Genomic DNA, 21883 nt, shown 5'->3' with positions numbered 1-21883 from the left:
TATGCTGCTTACAGAACGTAGATGCAAGATGGATTAAAGTGGAAATATTTTGCTCAGCTTAGGCTTTTTGGGTCAACATCGCAGTCAGGCGGAGAAAGACCGACTGCAAGTGCCACAACGTTGTACATAAGTGCTACTGTTATTATAAACGCGCTTTAATTTAACTAACACATTTCCGGATAAAATATTATCTCATAAAGATTTAGACACGTGGCATAATTTTCCCTTTTCTAAATGTGTTTTCTTTTTTTTTAATTTTGTTTTCTTTTGAACATCGTATATTGGTTTTTAAAAGAGTTTTTGAGAACTTATACTAATTAACGTGTTTTAAAAACGAGAATTTAGTTAGAATTTCGATACAAATGTAAATGCGATTGGGCAGCGACTGACTATAAACACAATGGGAAAAGTAGCATCTAGCTGATTCTTAATGACTTTTTCTCTAATTTTCCAACCAAAAGCAAGCTCAAAAAAAGAAAAACATAATAATGTTCTCTTGCACATGCATGTTTAAAGTTTTATTAAACTAAAAAATGCCTTTTAAATATTCAAATATTTCCTAATGTTGACATTAATAATCATTGAAACTTATCGTTTCTAATGAAAACATACGTAACGTTATCTAATCCTCTAATATAATGTTGTAAGCACGATCCCGAATATTGTTTGTGCACCCGAGTATCTAATACAAGGATTACGCTCAACACACTTATCCTACAGTTCAGTTTCCCGACGAATCTACTTTAACCCTTTTTGAAGCACAGAAGTGAAGTTAAATATTAATATTTTGTAGGACATATACGAGCATTTTATTGAAATTTTGTATATTGGCATGTAATAGGATTTAAACCTATTTTTTTGGGATAAAGTAGAATTTTTAACCTAATGTTAAGATATTCCGTTCCCGTTAGGGCACTCCCGCTCCCTACTTTCTGTCCGAATTGTGAATTGCGCATTAAGTGGGGGAATGATGAATTAAATTATTTTTATTTCTACATTCTAGTACACAAAACGTGGTTCCTTTTTTTCAGCTTCTCTAGTATCTCGTGGTTCAATTATACGGGGAGAAGAGTGAAGCTGCTTTTTTATTGCGTATTATATTTTTGATATATTATAAAACATAATATTTTATAGAGCCACTAGAGAATTTTATTACTTTGGATTTCAAATCTTGAGTAATATGATAATATTTATAGCTTTTTTATAAGAAAAGTTTTTTTTTCTAGTCACAGTTTATTATCTTATAGACTTTTTCAACATTGTTGAAAAAGAGGATCCTTTATTTAACCAACTACCCATTTGAAATCTATTTTCAATTTGCTTTTATTTTATAGTGACCTAATTTTTTGTACAATTTTAATTAAGAAGAAAAGATGAATGGCTAATTTATTTTTATACTAGAATTTGTTTTTTTTTAAATTAAAGTTTTCTGGAGGCGTTGCGTGTTAAGTGGCAGAACTTAACGCCGCTCTTTGCGTCGACACCAGAGCGAAAAAATAATAATATAAATATATATAAATGTATGTAAATTGTGAATTGCATACTGTCCCTTATGAAAATAAGGAGAACAATATTCATTTCATAAAAAACATGTAGGCTTAGTGAAACTTTTTACAGTATTCTCTTTTAGAAAGCTGTCTCTAAAAGAAGTAATCTATTTTGTTAAAATTAATTTAGGTCGTCGTTGCAGCGCCCTATCTCACAGGCTACCGCAACCGCACATATACCTAAGCTAGTTTCATACATTTCAAATACCTATGCAATATTGTATACAATTTAGAAATATTTATTAAAAATATTAATAAAATTGTACACCGATGTTTCAGCACCAGCCTATATAAACGCAACGGTTGTGGGTTCGATTCCCACTCGGCGAATGAGCTATTTTCATTTCCTCGCTCTTTTAAGAAGACAAGAACTTGCGGCGAGTTCCAAACAGATTTTAGTTCTAGTCCGCTCGACGGTCGCAAGCCGAGGTTCGAGTCGTCGACTTCCTCACAGGGTCCCTCTTTTCTTCAGGGTCAGCCCTATTGTTAATTTTGATGATGAGGTTATTCATACATTCATAATCGAAAAAAGAGGGATTTTGAGAAATCCTTTCTTAATGCTAAATCTGAACTCTCTATGAACAACACTCTGGCCTAATTGGATTAAGTGCGGTGTTGGGTTCTACCACTCAACATATTTTACCCCCCCGTATACCTTTTTGCGTTGAAATTGGATATCACTTGATATATCAATAGGGTCTCTGTACTGTTGAAATAGATGGGGCATAAAAATAATAACAGTTACTTGTTTTTCCATAAATACTTATTCTGTAAGTAATAAATTAGTTACAACGGAAATAAACTATAATCTAAGAGTATTCTTGTTAATATGTAATTTATTGCCAAAGATATTGCAAGGGAATATAGATTTGCGCGTAAACAACTATGATGAGTAATGTTTCCACGTGGTCGAGATTACTGATATCTTTTATCTAGAATCATTTTACCGTAATAATACTCTTCTATAGATAGTAGGTAGTTGCCTTATTGGAAAACTATGTAAGTTGATTGTTATAATAATTGAAATTAATCGGAAGATGATTTGAAAAAATTGCGCTAAATTAGTGTTTATATTTTATTTTAGTATAGAGTGTAGTGAAAATTTGAGTGTCACATCACTCTTCTCTGTTTTGAGCTTATAGTTCATGTTCTTTATACAAATAAATCACTTCCCAGCGATATATTCCATTGATATAATTTTTTTTTATAAAATTCTCTCAGTTCTTAAATGTCTATTAGTGCCCTTATATTAACTAACTAGTCGTCTATTGTATCTACGAGTACATCTTGTTTTGTGTGGACTTAAAGTGGTATAAAAAAAAAAATTTAAGTTAAACGGTTTTATATTGCAGATAAATGTACTAAAAGCTAAAAAATAATTTCATAGAAATTATGATTATTAAAATTTAATCGTGGGGCACGTCCAATATCTACAATTGAAAGACATAGCGTGAGACTTCACCCACCTAGTGGTAAGTAGCAAGTGTCCCCACGATTTTATTTTAGTAATCATAATTTCTATGAAATTATTTTTTAGCTTTTAGTACATTTATCTGCAATATAAAACCGTTTAACTTAAAATTTTTTTTTTACTTTTTTATTTTTAAGTTTTTAGTTTTTATTTCTCATGCTATTCAATTCGTTGAAATGAGGCTCGATGTCTCATTATTGCAAGGTTAATGGAGAATGTTACGAACGACCCCCCCAGAGGTCCAATAGAGGGACAAGGCTATGTACAACAAGATGTGCCTGAATCTTGAGGGGAAAACGCTAACGACATATCATTTTTATCCACCTAGTGCCATACAGTTCTCGGCGCGCTTTTACCTTTTACCTTGGGTGGTACCCCTAGCGACGTATCATTTTTAGGCACCCTATAGCCACACAGTCCTCGACAGGATACCAGATCTTGACTTAGGTGGGAGATTCATATTGTAATTGTGTATAGTATACTGTATTATACTTACCAAGTCCTTTATTTTGATACCCATATTGATGGGATTGAAAACTACATTATCCGCCATTTTGTAGCAGTGGCCATCTTTGATTTTGATTTTGTATAGTGCACTGAATTCTACTTGACAAGCCCTTTCATTTGATACCCATATTGATGGGATCGAAAAAACTAACTTGTCCGCCATCTTGTAGCGGCGGCCATCTTGGATTTTGATTTTGTATAGTCCACTGAATTCTGCTTGACAAGCCCTTTCATTTGATACCCGTATTGATAGGATTGAAAAAAACTAACTTGTCCGCCATCTTATAGTGGCGGCCATCTTGGATTTTGATTTTGTATAGTCCACTGAATTCTACTTGACAAGCCCTTTCATTTGATATCCATATTGATGGGATTGAAAAAAACTAAGTTGTCCGCCATCTTGTAGCGGCGGCCATCTTGGATTCACAATAATATTGAATATGGATAATTGTATTGTCACCAGAATCAAAGGCGTATACCAAATTTCAGATCAATCGGTTAACGGGAAGAGGGTTAAATTTCAATTACTAAATTTGACCCAAACAAACAAACAAACGGGGTGAGCTAAATAAAACCGTTTAAAAATAGAAAATCTTGCATTTTTTTCATTTCCGTAGGAATTTCGAGAAATCCTCTCAGAGAGCGCTGCCTTGTTCTCTTTAACCTTCGAAGTACCTAAGCCAAATGTCAACATAGTCCAGTGGTTTCGTTAGCGCTTTGGTTCCAATTTAGTTAATAATGAAAGCTCATACCTTAGTAAAACTACCTTTACGGCGACGTCACAGATAACACGTGTTGTTGAAAATGTTTTGTCAAAACTACAATATATTGCTTAATTTTTATCCAATTTATCCAAAAAAATATTTCGAATTCTCATCTCCTGTCATTAGTCATCAGCTATTAATAGATATAAAGATAAAACCTACCCAAAACATAAATTATAGTTGGAATTTCTCAATATAAATATATTCTATTAACGCTATGATTTTCATTTAGTATGTAAGGTATTAGTAAATCTCGGTAACTCACGGCGGGCGATTTCTGAGGGCGAGCTAGCTTCATTAATCTGGCTCATTCATTATTTAAGCAGAAGTGGATTACGGCGGGCAACGGGTTTTACTGCCATCCATCCAGCCATAGCTTTATATGTGTGTATGTTTGTTTGTTTATAATAAATATTTATGTATGTACACATCTATATTTAAACTTTATTGGTAGTTGGTTGAAGTTTATAAGACCGTGGAATCGATTTTACTCGTTTAATAATTTTATGTAAACTATTTTCAGCTCCCTGCTTTAAAAGACAAAGCGCGGCATTTAGTTCCGCTACTCTCGGAATATTGAGAGGAAAATGGAGAATCAAGTGTATTATCATTGGGTTCTTTGCTTACCATTCGGAATGAAGCGTGAAGCAGGTTTTTTTTTAAATCCGGAAATAAAAATTGTTGATTATATAATTACCACATTAGTATAGGAATAAAAAAAAAAAACTTCAAGATTCATTTGTATTTTAAAGACACCATTTAGTGACGGATCTTAACGCCACGGAACATCTTACAAAACAAATCAATACTAGAATTGTAAGTCCTAGTTGCAATCGAACTCCCATAGTTGGGAGCACTATATCAAAAATATATGTACTTTAGTATGTTTATTTTATAGCTTTGTTAGTGTTCACAACAATGAACTGTTGAATGCATTTGTTGCTTGTATACACTTGTATACCGCCCGCCCGGTCCGCTCATATTTACGGTGTTTCTCATCGCCTTTTGTTTTCAACTGGCGGCTATGGATATCTACATATATATATGTAGTAACGTATGTTTGTTTGTGTTTAGATATTGCATTTCTATTTATTGTTTTAGCTTTGTACTTGTATTGGATTTTGTGTTTTTTGTTTATTTTTATGTATTGTTTTTGTGCGGGTTTATTTTGTTCGGTTTAACTAGAATTTCTGGTGTACGTATGTTTTTGTGAATGATTGTTAATTCTGTTCTAATATTTCTAACATTAAGCTTTTTTTCAAACGTATATATATATATTGTATATGTATGTACGTAGCGGGATTCGAAGCCACCCATCTGGAAATCATCCAAGTTTTCTGATTTAAGTTCTTATTAAGCTACGTAGAAATTCTTATACGCTTGATACACAATTGCCTAAGTGACAAAGAACTCTTTCAAAATGTAAAAAAAATATTGTTGTTCTAGAGACAAATAAATGTCTACGAATTTAAATGTTGTTGTCTACGAGCTTGAATAATATGGCCAATCGTGGCCCAGGGGCACAAGCGTAGGTATGACTGTAAATGCGACAGGTTGTGGATTCGATTCCCATTCGAAGAAATGCAATATTTAATATCTTCGTTTCCCCGCTCTGATTACAAATTCAACAAATTCTTCCAATAAACACAGAATGCCCCTAGAATTCAGCGGAAAGTGGGGAACGGAAATGTCTTAATAAGAACAGAGTGTCTTGACACTAGGTTCCCAGGTTGTCTTTTTCTATCCTATGTGCGAGATACAGTGCGAAGCTAAATAAGAATATACTGATAATTTAAGTACTGTCCTTGCAGCTTTTATTAAAATAATCTTGGTTCTATAAAGCTTATAATCTTTTCTTTACGACTCGAATCAAATGGCTTGTGAGTTACCAAGTTAGCCAATTTAAGGGCTTAGGCTATTCACCAAACGAGGCGCAATTTGTTATGGAAAGCAATAGCAATAAAAATGGGCTGATGTAATGTTGTAGATATAATATTTTATGGAGGTGACGCAGTTAGGGTATCTGACTTCACGCGATAGTTATAGATAGATATTCGGACGGTATCCAAAATTGGGGGTTTGAATCCTCGTCTACGTTAATATATTTTTTTTGTTTTTTAAATATTTAAAGTTGTTTGCACTCATTCTGTATGAAATTAAATACACAAATAAGTTGGTAAATATTTTTTTTCTATGATATATCTATAAATTTTCATTTATTTCCATTCTTTATGTATATTGTAAGCTTTCATTTCTTGCCTAATTTCCTATTGGTTCGTTCGTTTCTAATGCAGCATAAACAAGATATAAATAGTCGTAATAGCTGTGCTTCAAGAGCTGAATAATTGATATGACTTAATATTTCCACACCATCTTAAGATTAATGGCATCGACAGAGGGACAAACAGTCGGTCAACAAAGCGATCCTACAAGGATTCAATTTTTTCTTTTGAACTACGTAATCCCAAAAACTGTTAAAATACATCAGCACGTTTGATAGATATTATTTACTATAAAATTACAGTGTATTATTCTAGTTTACCAATAAATAAAGATTAACCACGATACTAAATTAAGGAAATAATAGATTGGTAAAAGTGAAATCAATCTCACTTATTGTTGAGAAGCAATAAGATATATCTTCTTATTAGTTGCGATAAATTCCGAGTGAAACTAGAGCACGCCTAAATTTCTTGGTCAACTTAATTACCGATTTGCAATCTGTTACGTCCGCTTTTGTAATCTTAGGCGTGTATAGTAAACTGGAGTACTGGAACTGTGTCTTGGCTCTACGCCAGCAGTGTCAATGTCATGAACGCGGTTTCTCTACGTTGGTTTTAGGTTCTAATATGCTTGTTTTATACGGAACCTTTGAGGATTTTTTTTTGATTTCACGCTTTAGCTCGCATGTAGCGGTTTAGGCAATGATAACCTAATCAAGACACGTTTTTATTATTACACCTTGACACAGTGGGGAGATAAGAATAATTCATTTCCCCGAGGAAATACTTCCCCTGAGAGAATATCCCACCGATTAAGTATATAAGGGGGATAAATCTACAATCACTGACTTCACAGTAAGATATTGCGCCAAGATAGGCTCTATTGACATGATTGAAAAATATATTTTTTCATCTCTACAAATTGTTTGCGGTGTTGGCAGAAACGAAATTAGTACCACTAACAAGTCACTTAGGCTAAGAGGCCAGCGTGTCGCCTATAATTGTAGACGTGATGTCTGTTGGTTCGATTTCCACTCGGGAAATAAAATATTTAATATTTTCATGTATGTCTACTCTGGTGACTAGGCTAAGCGCAGGGTTGTGTTCCGCTATGCAACACTCTATGCCTCGAGCGGCGGAAACTTTTCGTATTTTAATAATAAAATATGAAACGTATTTTATTTGTTTAATCTACCGCGAAATATAAATCGGTAGCTTTAAATAAATTTTAGTTGTCAATATATCGTGCGCTTTGCTTCTTAAATGAAATATTACTGAAACATAACTTTCATTATAATTAGTGGTTAAAGTTAAACAATTATGAGGTCGACGTATATATGAAAGTATGACAGTTTTGGCTGCCCAAATTATACTAAATGTATTAAATTACAACTGATATCAAATTTAGGTTAACTTTAACATGTTTACGTACGTTATTTTGTGTATAATTTTTGTGTCGAGTGACATTTTGGGTCAAATGGGCGGAACTCAACGCCGCGATTTATCTGCCAGAGAGTGAAAATTAAAATATACTTAATTAATTGAATTTCCACGGGATGTTGACGGAACCACTGATATATTTAATATGAAATCATAAATCATATATCTCTCTATGTAAGTGAAAATAAGACAAAAGAAGCAATTGATCACACCCATACATTTATATGAAAAATATTCGTTAATTTAAAAGGATTACTATAACGTGGCGCTATTTGTATTCAATTTGATTACTGATATTGAGTTGACTTTTAAATTGATTGGATTCCGGTCTGCATTATTACCTTCCGTTTACTTGATGCGCTACGAAATTTGCTACGAAATTGTGTGATAGTACGAGAGAGTACGATATAATGTGAAGTATTATTGTGATACCAAGCGAAAAGCTCGGCGTTAAGTTCCGCCACGCAATGTCTCAAAAAATTCCGCGGAAAGTTGGGACCAGAGTGTCTTGTTCCCTCTACATATCCTGCTCTGTGCGGGATCAATAAACGTGAGGATTAATTGTTTGCCTAAAGTAATATAATCAATTATTATTATTAATTTATTGAGGCCGTCGCGTCGTAGCGCAGATGCACAAATGTGTGACTAAACGCGACAAATATGGGTTTGATTCTCACTCGGGGGAGTAAAATATTTCATATATTTATTTATGTCCTGAGGATTCGGCGGAAAATAGAGAATGGGTTGTCTTAACATTAGGTTCCCTCTGCCTACCCTGTTATATGCAGCGTAGAGTTTAAAAGAAAGCTACTTTAATGGAGATTAGAAGAAGAAAAAAAAATGTGCAAGTCTTTTTTTTCAATTGATATTAGTATAATATTTATACGACATATGAAATTTGTAACAATATATTTATCATATTATTTATTTTCAGGTAAGCACGTCATTAGTTCGAGACTGCAGCACTGGTATGTTACTGTTGTTGTTGTTGTTGTTGTTGTTGTTGTTGTTATTGGCTTATTATGAATATAATGCCTATTTCTTTCTCTTATACAACAATTTTTTATTTAATTTAAAAGCAAAATATTGACTTAAATAATTAGGTGCTAACAATTTACTCAATGTTTATCTAACTCACAACTTCGCTATACGAGTACGTTTACTTTATATAAACAGAGGAGAACGCTCCAAACAACATCTAATAAGTCAAACAATTTATATTTGTAATGAGTAATTCTGGTTAATGGAATAAAAACAAAATTATTAGAACGTACTTAATTATAATTTGTGAGAAATTGAAACTTAAAGTTAGTATTACACAAGATTTTCCTTGTGGCTTGGCTGCCCCCTGTTCTCAATTGGAAGTCAGAGTCAAAGTCAAAGTCTATAACAACATACAACGATATTTTAAATGCCCGAGGTAAGTTTTTAATTGAATTAATATTACTTATAGCTTTCCACAATAATTGGACTATTTAACACAAAAAGTTTCGTAAATAGCTGAATTATGAAAATTAAGCTCGTAGACCTGACCGTAAAGTAGGTTATAAAATTGAAATATTTTTTGCTTGTGGTTTTAAAATGTAAACATATTAAACAGATTATTGAACGAGCTAATTTAGCTCATAATAAGTAAAAAATTAAAAAAGTTAAGTAAGTAATTACATTACTGTACAATGTTTTCTTTGCGTTTGTAAATAAAAAAAATAAACGTACACCTAACTATAGAAGTTCTCCTACGCCAATAATCTCGCAAATACATGCAATCTTAAACATTTTATTCAAAGAAAAAACCACAACGGGAAAATATACTGGGGGAAGCAATGCCCCTATAAAGCCACCCCAAAAATACGTTTTATTATACATATAGATAATGCTTTCAAAGGGGTTTCGCTATGGCTGTTCCTTTGGCGAGTTGCCAGGTCGTGCCAATGTCAATGGCACGTGACGTAGCGCAGGTTAGACCGATATTTACGTTCATATTTTGGCAAGAAACTAAAAAGCTTTGGTAGCGTTTTCCCAAAATAAGTAGATGAAAGTTTGTTTGGCTTTTAGTGCTATTTTAGTTGTGCTGGTGGTATTAAATATAGAAATTGCTAGTGAAATGATAACTACATATCAGTTAGTTGTATGACACCGAGAATTCTCAAGTTCTCTCTTCTTCTTCTTCTTCTTAAAGTGCCTCTCCAACTAGTGAAGGTTGGCAGTCAACTTCGCATACTTGGTCCTGTCCCTAGCCAAATGAATTAAATCTCTGTTACATGAGTTCTCTCTACTTACCCTGCAATGTGAGACATACAACGCGATTTTTCATTTCTGGAGGCACGTGTTGAGTGGAGGAACACAACGCCGTTCTTTTATTGCTTTACCAGAGCGAGGAAATCAAAACATTAAATATTTGATTACCTTGTGGCAGGCCTGTACTCTTGCGCCACGACTGACATCATGCTGAAATTTAAATTTCAAAATGAAAACTGTAAAACTACGTATAATTTGTTATTAATATAATGTGTAGTGTGATTATCAGCGAAAAAGTTGTATAACGTTCTATTTATTAGTTATTTCTTATCTCGTTCAAGGTGGCGCCGCGGTGACATGCAAATTTTTATTATACCAGATATCTTTATTGCGTATTCGAAAACCTATCATAAAGGATGTTGTATAACGGCCGGTTGTATGGGCGGTGTGGTCGTCGATATTGGTATAGGTAGGTGGTGGAATGGTAGGTTGGTGTCGATATAGTTTTCATATGTTTTGATAAGCCTTTGTTAAACTGTTAACTAACTATGTGAATTTACGTTTATTTTTATTTTTTTTCATTTGTAGGCATTTAACGTAATTTTGTGTGGTTGGCAAAAGTAATGTATTGATGAAGGATATCGATTTTTATCCAACTGCGCGGTGCAAAGAAGGGTGAAGTGTTTAAGAATTATTTTGCGCTTCTAAAGAGTTCTCTTCTGCTCTTAGTGGGGGTTTTGAAAATATTAAATCAAATATGGTATATTTTTATAAAAAATATTAAACGTCCACAGCTGCCAAAGTACAATAAAGATATCTCTATCCATTATACATTACGGAACCCTTAAAATCTAAAATTACGTTTTCAAATAGCAAAGTAACGTAAATTGTCCACACAATTCAATTCCGTGGAACGGATAATACCCGATGCAATTAGCCGGGCCGGCTAGCTTGTGCCTTATTACGGAATCGTTTTGTGATCGTTTCGCCTTCTCACCTCCTATCGGGTTGGGCAATGGCGTCCTGGCTCCTTTGTTTTCTGATAACGGTACAAAATTAACTTGCTACTTGCCCTTTTTTTTTAATTTTCTTTTATATTTTACGTTTTGTTTAAAATGGAAATGTAATAGTGTAAGTAGAATATGTTTGTTATGTGATTGGAATACATTTTATAATAGCTTAATATGTGAGATGTGATAAAGCCTTCCTGGCGCAGTGGAACAGCGTCTCAGACCAAAAACGATGAGGTTCAATTCCCATTTGAGGAAATGTAATATTTAATATTGTCATTCTTCAATCCACCGGAGTGTGGAGAACGAAAGTGTCTAAACGGAAAACGGAGTATATGACGTGACTTAATATAGAGCCCCAGGATCCCTCTGTCTATAGGGATACAAAGTGAAGCTATAACAAAACTCTATGTAAACGTAGTGTACATATAGGATAGGAAATCGAACGTAGGTACATATGTTCCCCCATCCACACTAAACAATACGTTCCTGTGCCGATCAATAATGAAGTACAAGTGCACTGCAATCTTTGTATTGACGTTGTAAGGTTCGATGCCTAAGCTTTGTTTGACGCTGACAATGGAAGCGGTACGGAACATTGTCAACGGAATGGTGGTAAAGTGGATATATATAGGTCTGTTAGCTCGCTTCTGCTTTGAATTCTTATTTCGCTTGTTGTGTTATAATTAGAAATTGAACTTCAATTTCGCTCCTTTATGCATTTTTTTTTCTTTTTTCAATTTTAAATTCATACTATTTAATTCGTATTAAATAAAATCATTTGCTTAAATAATATCTTAATATACTGGATGGATACGTTTTTTTTTTCATTAATTAACTTATCGTTTTGTGTAACTTCACGCTGCGTGTTAAGGCACTGTATTCCCCACCTTCCGTTTAATTTTCCAGACATTGCTTGTATAGTGGTGGAACTCAACGCTGACGTTTGCCCTCAGCAACCTAGTAATTTAAAATACTTTTTTCTTAATACAAATATTGCTACTCGATATTATGTATATAATAGTTTATCACGCTAATAAGGCTAACTAAGTTAGAATAATCAATACACCTTTAGGTGGTAGTTTATGATTTGATTGGTTATATGTAATATTATTATGCTGATAAAAACAGACTATACGTTTATCAGTTTCACGCTGTATCCCGCACACAGGGTAGGCAGAGAGAACATAGTGTTAAGACACTTAATTAATATACGTTTATGTAAAGTAAAATAACTTGTAATTAACATCAATAATTCCTAGAAAAGTCCTAAATCTACTACTTAGTATTATGGACAATCTTGATATACACTTATTCGTAGATGGGCTCTTTTCATAAAGAGTAAACAAAGTGAAGAAATATATATTTATCAGGAAAATTACGAAGCTACGGCGACGCTCTTCTACACACAAATAAGCTTTTTATAGTAATTTTAAGCAAAAACGTGAGCTTAATAACTATAAATCTGGTATTATGGTAATGTCTACGTCTTTTAATATATTTTTATATTAAATTTATTATAAACAATGTCGATTTATTTTAATCCTTTTTTTAATAAAAATAAACGGATTTGTAGACATCTTAGAAAAGAAAATCGTGTAAAACATCAAATACAGCTCCATTGTTATTTCATATATAACTAGAACAAACGCGGCTACGCCCGCTTGAACTATACGAATATTTATTATGATTATTTATGAAATTATTTTCAGTTTCCAATAGAGAGATGCGTTAAGCAAGCTCATTTTGGGTGACGTTTTCTAACAACAAACTTTGCAAATCGTTGCTTAGCAACGGTTGTTATTAACATGGCGGAATAAATTGCATGTCAAATTAATAAATATTTTAATATAATGGTATATATCGAAAATATTACAAATATGAGAAAAATAAGTATCCTATGTTCATCCCGAAACCCTCAAGTATCTCTATATGAATATTTTATCACAATTGAATTAGCGGTTTGGCCCTGATTGCGTAAAAGACAGACCGACTGACAGACAGAGTTACTTTCGAATTTATAATATAGGTATGGATAATAAATTTATCAGTATATTTCATTACTAAAAATAATATATACATATGAAATGAAAAGTGTTAAAGAGGCGTAAATTCATAAAAGGCCGTGTGCCATCTGTGGCGCAGATCGTTCGTGTTCCGTCTTTTTGCTGAAATGAAATCCGAATCTAGAATTTGTAGGTCATCGATTTGTTTTCGCATATTCAGTGGATCTGAGCTGATCGACGAGGTTCGTTACGGCGAGTATTCTGATTGTTAAAGGCGGATCTTATTTTATACGTGTGTAAACTATAGTTTCTTGTTTGTTTTATGTGCATTGTTTTATTATAGTTTTCTAATTATTTTTAGTAACCATATTGAAAAATATTGAAGTTTTCTAAAAATAAATAAAAGAAAGGGATGAATTTTGTCTATATAATATTTGAAGTTCTTAAATACATAATTCTAAATAATTTTCTTCTAATATATATAAATACCTGTAAGAATAAAGACCTTCTAAAAGCATATTGTAGCTGTAAAAATTGAAATAGGAGCTATTTCACGCTTGTCGTAAACTCTACACACGTAACAGTTCGGTAACCGTTCAACCGACGCCAATTTTTCAACAAAGAAAAAACCCGTCAAAGCTGAGCTCTGTAAATAAAAGATGCGTTTATATTACACACGAATACACTGTTTGTTGTATACACACATATTTGATCGCTTGGCTTTTGGAAGTTTATCTCGCCGAAATTCCTTCAAATTTCCTTTGTTTATACATTGTTTTTGAGCTTCAAGTTGTTTCTAGAATATGGCAGGGTACGTAGAGGTAACCTAGGAATCTAGTCTCTTTAAGACGTTTCTGTGTGTTCCCAAACTTCCTCCGATTTCTGGATTTAATGCGTGCTTAGTGGCGGAGCTCAACACTGCCTCGTTTCCAGTGCTAGGAAATGAAAATTTAAATTCTTTCATTTTCTCGAGTGGGATCGAACCCACAACCTGTCGCGTACATTCGCACGCTTGTGCCCCTATGCCACGACTGGCCTTCTGGTAAATACATCATATTAACTTTATATAAAAATGTAACATAAGAGTATACTTAAAAGTATAAATTAACTCTTTAAAGTTTAATGAAAACGTTGTAAGTGCGCTAGTTAGCCTAATGAAATAATAAATCGTAGAACACGACCGTCTAACGAGTTGCTAAGCTAGCACGGCGTCCCTTGTTATTATCACAAATTATTTTATAGCCCAATATAGCCATATGACTTTCTCAAGTACTATTTTGTTAATATTGCTTTGGGTTCATTGAAGTGTAGATGTTATCGAAATTGTATAATTTTTAATGGGAACTGAATAGGTTCTTTTTTCTTTTTTATGAAGAGAAAAAAAGTAAAAATAACCAATTTAAAGTCACTTCTTTCTATATAACTCCTTCAAAAACATAGCATTGCGAAACATCGCCATATAAAGCCTTTATGATAAACTTACTACTCACAAATACTCTTCGTAAGGTGTACATCTCTTTTTAGCTTATAATATTCTAATACTAGATTAGTCCTAATCCAAATGCTTCACTGTGACACTCACAACTTTTCTGTAGCTTCACGCTTTTTCCCGTATATAGGCCTAGAGGGAACCTAGTGTTAAGACAGTCAGTTCCCTAAGTTTCGAGACATTGCATATTGAGTGGCGGAATTCACCGCCGTGCCTTACCTTTTGTATTCTTACGAGAGAGACAATAACTCATTCACCATAATAATCGAACTTACAACCATCACAGTTGCACAACCTGCACAGTTAGACTGCTGCACCAAGACGGCTACATTAAAACTTATAATAAAAATTTTGAAGAATCTGTTATTTAATGATATATCTGTACAATTCGTCGAGTAGATTCATTTTAATATAATTTTACGAGCAATAAAGCGTTCGAAGGGCATGAAGTCACGTTTCATATTCGAATGTAAGCTCAGAAGGGGCACTAGACATAATCACCTTATTTCACAAATGGAATAAATTTTCTTATTTACTGTAACGTCCATATAAATCACTTTGAATATATTTTGTTGTTCGAGACGACGCGCTGGTAATGTGACGTTATTTTTGTTATTTAATAATATTTTTTTATAATAATATAATAAATATGTACTTATACATTATCGTTCACAAAAATCGTTTTTAGACAAAAGACCGACGTTGGGTTCCGCCACTCAACCCGCAATGCCTCGAAAAATTTGGCGGAAAATGTCTGTCTTAATACTTCCATACCCACGTAGCAAGGTAGGCAGATTGAGGTTCCCTCTGCCTACCCTGGATACAACATGAGGCTGAAAATAAGAAGAAATTAATAGTTCTAGAAAACATTCTAAAATAGACATGATCATAATAATGTTTACCATTCCGTAAGGGCTATGAAATCTTGTCTAGAAAGTAATAATTGAAAGTTATTTATAGATCTAATAACAAGTTGTCGTTGTTTGCTCAAAAAAATAGATTAATTTTCTCATGATATTTAATGTATCTTTTTAATTTATAATGATTTAAGGCCCCCCCTTATGTTTCAATAATTTAGTAGACGGCTTGTAATTTACATTGTTCCTAATAAAATAATTTAATACACACATATTTATATACTTACATACTTAAACACGCCAAATATTTATATAATTATTTAATTATAAATTGACCGAAAGGAATAAAAGTATTCTTATAGACTCAAAAGAATTACATATTATTTATCATATTACATATTACGTTTACATTATGTGCATAATATGGAAGCTGTTAAGAAAAAATACTTTTAAGTGCTTAATTGTATGAATAATTTAATATTAGTAACGGCAAAGCTTCCAACTGTAAAGGTGACTGTCGGGGGTTCGATTTCGACTTCTCATCTCTGATAATAGGACACTAGGTTCCCTCTGCCTACCTTGTTATATGTGGAATATAGGATCAAGATTTAAAAGTTTTTCAAATAATATATATGATATATTGAAGTAATGTGTGCAGTTATTGTAATACAGCACTGTAGCTACGTCTGGTGGTGACATCACAAAACCCGTCCTGGCCTATTTCCCAGCGAGCCAAGCAGATGCTATGTCATTGTTATCTACTTTAGACCTGTTGTGAACATGCCTGACATTTTAAAATGATAATCTAATGGAATTTTTAGGTTACTGAACAATTTTAAGATGTTATTTAATACGTTTAAATTTTTTTTTAGAAAATAATTTTGAAGAATGTAAATAAGTTTTGAAGCGATTTGAGTGATTTAGTGGTCAAAGTGCTTAGTGGTCAGAGCGAAAAACTATTTTTCTTTCCTAAGTTTCATAATACATATAAAAATGTTAAAAATGGATTTAAATTTATTGTTATTTCATACTTTCATATACGAGTATATATATTTGTCGGTATGGGTGGGGATGGGTTTGAATCACACGTTGACTTTACATTTACGTAATCTTTGGTCTGATATAGTAGTGTTGATTATCATTTTGTATACAATAATACAAATTTAGCTAAAAAATTTTTGCCTAGAAAAACATATTAACAGATTATTTTTATTTTTCAAAATAGTGCTAAATTTACGAAAAAATATAAATTTAAAATTAATCTAGTATCATTTATTACAATTTCAGTAAAAATCAACCGCAAAATTTAATCTTCTAGTTGTCAACATTATTCGTAATATGGAGCCTCCAAGTTTGATTGCAATAGACGTCTACAAAGTTCGTAGAGCTACGAGCGTTACGGACGCTACGACGCTACGGTTGCTTTATTGAATAGTTAGTTTGCATACTGAGTTCAGTCGTGCTATTATTACACAACATTTGCTTGGGATCTTCTCTTATGGTATAGATATTCATAAATAATAGTATATATTATACTATTATTATGTGTAGGGTTTAGGGTTAGGGTTTTATAAATAAATTATCGTAAAATTTTCATTTTTTAATTTCAATTTTACAGAAATGGTCATGTAATACCATATTTACTAGACCAAATTGAATATTTTTTTGGCACTAATAAAAATGGAAATCCATCCAATGGCCTAATTGGTGAAAGGAATTGTGAAGTACAGGAGGTACTTTTGAACTCGGCTAAAAATATTATATAATTTTTGTCCTAAGTTGAAATTTTTGTTTAAGAATTATGTCTTTCTAGATAAAACGAAGGACGTAAAAAAATCAGTAAGTATTACACAGTTACAGTTTTAAGAAATTTAATACAATAAATTCAATCAAAGCAACGTTTATAAGCTCGTTTTTACATCATCCCTCGAACTTAATACCTAATTTAAACTTATATATACATTTAATTTAATACTGTCTCAATATTGTTAAAAACAATAAAGCTTTATTAATTTAAAGTGTTTTGCGATGGGACCCAAAGGTACGGTACTTCTACGACGCGACGGCCAATTGTCTTTATTTTTCTCGATTTAATTGTTTTTATATCGAACTTTGAATTATAGAATAAATATAAATTTCGTGTATTTCTAAGTAGAGCTTATTTCCTAAGATTACGTAATAATATATAGGGATGGGAGCGCTCTTTAAAATTCATTGCGCAGGTTGCACGGCGGTAACGTATTTGTAACTAGTTTCTTACCGAGTTAGATCACTAGCGACGTTACGTGCTATAAATTTTCAATTTGTTTTAAATGTCTTTTCCGCTTTTCCTATTTCCTGTTGTAATATAAATGTATATATTTGTTGAGAATGTTTATTTTGTTGTATATAGCTCGTTGATAAGGAAAAGTTTCAAGGTATTGGTGGGAATGGAAAACGTTGATTCGATCTTATATTTTCGTTTTCCGCAACAAAGTGAAGTATATTGGTTATAGTACTGCAATTGGAAAAATATATGAAAATATAAATAAATTTTAAATTAATTTCATAAGTAAAATAACTTCTCTTTCAATTTCATTAAAATACTATTAAAGGCGAGGGAGGGCAGGTCCCTCGTGTATTTCTAAAGTAAGCTACTTCTTCGTAAGTTGTAAAAGTTGCATAATTATAAAGTTGCTAACGTGAGGTATTTTGAATTCACGCTTGTTTTAGTATTTTGCTAACAAATTATATTTTAAAATGTAATATTATTACATTATGGCGCAGCTGTGATATGCACTGGGATCCCGAATATGTTTAAATTTGAAATAATGTTATTTATTCTGTGTGATGAGATAAATGGAGCTTGTCAAGCAAAAAAACCTTTGTGAAAATTGGGAAACGACCTTATTACACATTAGCATAACCCGTGCTTTCTTAAGTTTAATGTTGAGTTCTGCTACTCAACACGCAATGCGTTTAGAATTCGGCGGAATATAGTAAACAGAGTTTTAACAGTAGGGTCCCTCTGCCTCCCCCGCTATGTGCGTGATATAGCAGAAATCTAAAAAAAATAACTCCTTGTAAAGTACTTATGTATTATAATGTTAAACAGATTATGTATTCAACATTCATACATACCTTCCTACCTAACCATGTTACAATGAAGAATCGCTATATTGTAAATATAATATCAAAGGTTCCTTTACATGTTATACGAAAAAGCCTTTTGCAAATTGACAAAAAAACGATATTCGCACCTGGTAGTATTGTACATTGTGTAAAGAACTTTTTTTTAATTTAATGGTGCAGTATTTGTATAATTTTAGAACACTTTTTTTTTTCAATATATTAAAATATTCGCCTTCTCCAATTATTATAAATATGTACCAATTATCTGAAATTTACAATTTTGTCGCTATTATATCAGCCATGAGATCAAATTTCACTTGAATGATTTAAAATAAGGACTTTCAGTCTTAACAAAATTGACATTGACATTGGCATCCGCCATTATAGGACCCATATACATACAAATAAGGAATAACATTACCTATGTTATTTCTAGCAAAAAATACTAAAAAACAAGACTTCTGTTTGAAATGGTGGCATTTCTCTCTAATGAATCCCAATCTTCCATATTACAGCTATTACCCTAACTTAATCTAGAAGGCGTTCACCTTGTTTTCAGCATCGGGCGCATAAAACAAGTAAATAGCTTATTAACGCGAAAACATGATATCCGAACCAGATTAGATAGGGCGATACAAAATATACTGGCAGGTACAATTTACAGGTAAATTTAACGTCAATGACGCTTGGGTTTTATTTAAGATAGAGACCAGTACAGCACAAGGCTCTGACTGTAATACGACAGGTTGTGGGTTAGATACCCACTTGAGAAAATGAAGTATTTAATAAATTCATTTTCTCGCTTTGCTGACGAGGTAAAGCGCGGCGTTGAGTTCTGCCACTCAACACACAATAAGGTAGGGAACGCAGTGTTTTAACACTAGATTCCCAGGTTCTCTCTGCCTGTGCTGTGCGGGATGCAACGTGAAGCTAAAAAATATTCAAGGTAAGAGCAGTGTTAAATTCTGCCACTTAACGCAATGTCTCGAAAATTGATTTTAAAGAATCTTAATCCTATGTTTTCTCCTGCCTACTCTGCCTTGCAGGAAGAAGTGTGAAGCTCCTAATTATTTAAACTAATGAGCTATTGTAAAGCTAAGACGGAGCTAGGATGGATTCGAGTGTGAACGCAACGGTCGTGATATCGATTCCGTTAAATATTTTTCTTTCTCTGTTGTAAATAATAAATAATAAAGTGAGACTATATCAAGGGCAACACGATATTCTAAGTTCTACGTTATCTGTCTGTTCATTTATTAAAATCTTTATAAATATATGTAATATAGAAAAAGAATGTAAAATTAGTTCTTCAAAAAGGATAAGAAAGGAAAGGATATTTATTACAAAGCGCCAACTCAAAAGGCAATGCCTGTTATATTATTCGGATCAGTAGGTACTTACTGTTTATTCCTACAACAAAATTATTAGGGCGGAACGTTCGAGAAACGCTATTAAAATTTAAAATATAATTATTTAACGGCCTTAATTTTATGTAAAATAATCAGAATACTGGTGTTATCACTTCGGTTTGTGCGTTTTAACAGCCCTTAGATCTGTATACTATGTAGATAGTTAAAAAAAGGTACGAATAGAATAAAAAACTAAAATATGATAAATAATATTAGATTAATATATATTTCTGCGCTATTTACAGACAGTATTTAATTTAATTTTAATATAAGAGAAATTGAACAAACCTATTTATACGCACGAGTACAGTTTCTAAATGTAATTGTTGTACCGAAAACAGTCTCAGAATGAAATTAATTTACAATAAAACAGACTCTCGAATAATTAGTACAGATCTAATAAGAATTGCAAATAAGTTATAAATCTAGGTCATAGAAGATAATGAAAGGTACTATACCTGAAAGATGGCTATATGTACTCACTACTGTTTAGACATATCTTTGTTGGTAAAGTCCTTTTACAGAAAAGCTTTATAGTAAATTGTTTTTTTTTTTAATATTTGAAACGTTTATATCCGTTTTAAAGAAATATCGATAGACGGATCGAGAATTTAGCGTTAAATCGCATAAAGAACATAAATGTAAAATAAGAGCCAAGTTCAATATTGAATAATGCATCGTTCTCGATTTCAACGACAAAAGAATCGGAGATATATATACGTGCACAGTTTTTTGTTCACTCTGGTGTAAGGAAGTTTAATATGATTTTATAATTTTTACGTTTTGGCTTGTAATGGAATCATTTTTATTTTTTTGCTTGCACCGATGATATGTATATCTGGTATAGTGGTATAAAATAGCTGTGATTAGTTTCACATATAAAATATTGAAGGACAATGCTACAACGCTGAAATTTGTCTTAAAAGTGTCTTATGGGCTGTAGGAGAGTACTAAGAGAAGATTCACTGAAATTCCTACGGGAAAGAGAAAAAACGGGACTTTACATTTTATAGTGTGCGGACTATGACTCTTCAAAGTAAATAAGGTATAATAGTATACAGGCGTCCCTCGTATAACACGGTACTTGTACAACACGGTTTCGATATTACACGGTCCAAGAATTGAGACTAATATAACACGGTTTCGATATTACACGATACAAGAAATGATATTAGTATAACACGATTTTGAAAAATATACATTTTAAATTTGAACTTTTTTTTTCGTTCAATAAGCTGTTTCTACTTGTTTTATACTATGTAATTATTATTATTAGTCTTTGAATATATTTTATTGTTGTATTTTTTAATTTTTGTATTTCATCATAAAATTGAATGTAATTTATTTTTCTTAATAAAAACTTCAAGATAACTTCCTTTTTCATTTATGTAGTATTTGGAACGAAATTTCAGCTATCATAAAATTTTACACCTTAAGATTTGGTTTCGATATAACACGGTACGCATTGCCTTTATTTGTATGATTTCAAAGTCTCGTATAACTAGGTTTCGATATAACACGAGACAAGGTCTCGATACTACACGGTGTACAGTATGGTATACCTGGTTTCGTATAACACGGTTTCGATATAGCACGGTACGAATTAACCGTGTTATACGAGGGATGCCTGTATAGGGTAGGTAGGTTTCCCTCTTTCCGCTGAATTATTTGAGACATTGCGTGTTGAGTAGCGGAACTCAAGGCCTGGCTTTTGCTTTTGTCTTGGTGCCAGAGTAGAGAATGAAAATAATAAATAATAATTAATTCCCCCGAGTGGGAGATTGAACCCGCACCATCGCGTTAGCCTTGTTC

At 32.5% G+C, this 21883-nt stretch overlaps 1 protein-coding gene across 1 annotated transcript in view; it reads left to right on the top strand.

Annotated features, from left to right (window-relative positions):
* Positions 1–21883, top strand: part of nonC (serine/threonine-protein kinase Smg1) — a 110627-nt gene that overhangs the window by 24178 nt on the left and 64566 nt on the right. The window lies entirely within an intron of this gene.

This window comes from Heliconius melpomene, chromosome 7, assembly GCF_056956725.1.
Source record: "Heliconius melpomene rosina isolate 202511_hmr_F chromosome 7, ASM5695672v1, whole genome shotgun sequence".
Taxonomy (NCBI): domain Eukaryota; kingdom Metazoa; phylum Arthropoda; class Insecta; order Lepidoptera; family Nymphalidae; genus Heliconius; species Heliconius melpomene.
Note: the sequence above shows the minus strand (reverse complement) of the source record. Positions and strands in the feature narration are given on the sequence as shown.